Source organism: Rattus rattus, chromosome 12 (assembly GCF_011064425.1).
Source record: "Rattus rattus isolate New Zealand chromosome 12, Rrattus_CSIRO_v1, whole genome shotgun sequence".
Classification (NCBI taxonomy): Eukaryota; Metazoa; Chordata; class Mammalia; order Rodentia; family Muridae; genus Rattus; species Rattus rattus.
This window is the reverse complement of record NC_046165.1, coordinates 87,251,554-87,253,632: the sequence shown is the minus strand read 5'-3', so window position 1 is coordinate 87,253,632 and position 2,079 is coordinate 87,251,554. Positions and strand designations below refer to the sequence as shown.

At 43.8% G+C, this 2,079-nt stretch overlaps 1 non-coding gene across 1 annotated transcript; it reads left to right on the top strand.

The window, feature by feature from the left end:
* The first annotated feature begins 789 nt into the window (after positions 1–789).
* Positions 790–918, top strand: LOC116914105. The gene has a single exon (XR_004389672.1). It is a non-coding gene; the product is annotated as a small nucleolar RNA SNORA25 (small nucleolar RNA).
* Positions 919–2,079: the final 1,161 nt, after the last annotated feature.

Genomic DNA, 2,079 nt, shown 5'->3' with positions numbered 1-2,079 from the left:
GTAATAATGTGTGAAATGGTCGTAAGGAATCATAGCATTCATTGGCTATCAGCCTAAAATACCTACAATTCATGTAAGTATACATATACATATATATGTTTAAACAAAAACTTCCCATCTGGCCTGACAATGTCCCCTACAAGAGCCAAAGTTTATTTAACAAAAACGGACACCAGGCATGAGAAGTCCTCTTTCCGGCTGTCAGGTGGTCAGGGCTGTCCGAGAGACTCTGAAAACATTAGAGACTAATGCCTTTGCCCTTGGCTGCTCTCCAGACCTGAAAGAAAAGTCCTTATTGTTGAAGACACCACTCAAGCCAGACTCAAGGCTCGGAAAACTGGCCTGAAAGCCTTCTCCTTGTCGACTAGCTTACATGGTCCCAGAAAGTCCCATGCATACGTTCAGAGGGAAGTAACTAACAGTGACTATCCATGCCTGGGACCATCTGCGGTGCCTGGGGCCGTCTGCGATGCCTGTGGCCATCCGTGATACCTGTGGCCATTCGCGATGCCCGTGAAGCACAATGGCAGGATAACCCTAAAGGCATAATAGCGGGACGCACACTTTAGAGGTAACCACGCACTCTGTAATTGGACTTAGGACCTGTTTAACAAGAGAATAACGTGGGAAGAGTTTTTGAGCAAATCTTTATCCAGTTGTTACTTTATATGTAGATGGTTCTAGAATACTGACTACTCATCCCATTACTCCCATTTTCTTATTATGCAAGGCTAAAAAGCACAACTGGATGCCCTTGAGAAAGGTATGCATATGGGAAGCAGGTAGTAAAGGTCATTTCAAAGAGGGCTTGATGGCTGTAAAACCAAAAGCTCTTAACGCTGTGACCAAAGATTGATGTTCTTCACAGAGCAGATCATGCACTTTGTGATAGTGCTGTTTTTCTGAGAAGATAACATGCATTTCCCTGAATCACAATTTATCATTAATTTCATTTTGTCTCTTTTAAGGCTATTTTCAGAGTGCCTGGATGGACAGCAAAGAAATCAAACCAACCACTTAAATAAAAATTTATTGACAATAAATAATTTTATACATTAAAAAAGAACCCTTGGGGCTCGAGACCCCATATGTACAACAAAGCCAAGCAACCAGAGCTTCCAGGGACTAAGCCACTACTTAAAGACTATACATGGACTGACCCTGGACTCCAACCTCATAGGTAGCAATGAATATCCTAGTAAGAGCACCAGTGGAAGGGGAAGCCCTGGGTCCTGCTAAGACTGAACCCCCAGTGAACTAGACTGTTGTGGGGAGGGCGCAATGGGGGGAGGGTGAGGGAACACCCATAAAGAAGGGGGGGGAGGGGGATGTTTGCTGGACACCGGAAAGGAATAACACTCAAATGTATATAAGAAATACTCCAAGTTAAAAAAAAAAAAAGAACCCTAAAAAAAACACACACACACACACACACACACACACACACACACACACACACACACACACACACAAAAGAATAACGACTAGTGCTGAAACTCGCCATTGCCCAAGCCTAGTGAAGTTATGGGTCTTGGAGGAGAACCTACAACTGCCACTTTTATTAAACCAGTATAATTGCTAAGTACAATCTAAATATTTGCCCTCGTACCCACAGGTAGGTGTAGTGCTCACTTCTCAAGGAAACTCATATTTGCCATAGATAAAGATGATTACAGAAATCAAAATGTAATGTACTGTTGTGCGGCCCATTCCCAGTTCTACAAAGCCATTCTCCCCACCTGAGATTCACAGGACATTATGGAAAAGGGGGGCAGAACGATTGTTAAGAGGCAGGAGATCAGGGGGTTTGCTGTGAGAGTGTCTCCCAGGAAGGTTAGAAGCTAAGCATATAACCTCTTACCAATATGATTGGCCAAAAAACGAGAAACCAAAGACAACAATAGACAAGTCGAAATGGATGGGGAAGGCCCAGGAGCTTCAACCCTACACAAGTAGCTACAGGCAACCGAGGAATGCTGGGAGCAGGAGAAATAGTTTGCCCCAGGGAAACATCACCAACTGGCTATCCAGTACCATATGATCGGCCCTGAACATACACGTAGCATTATACAGACTGAT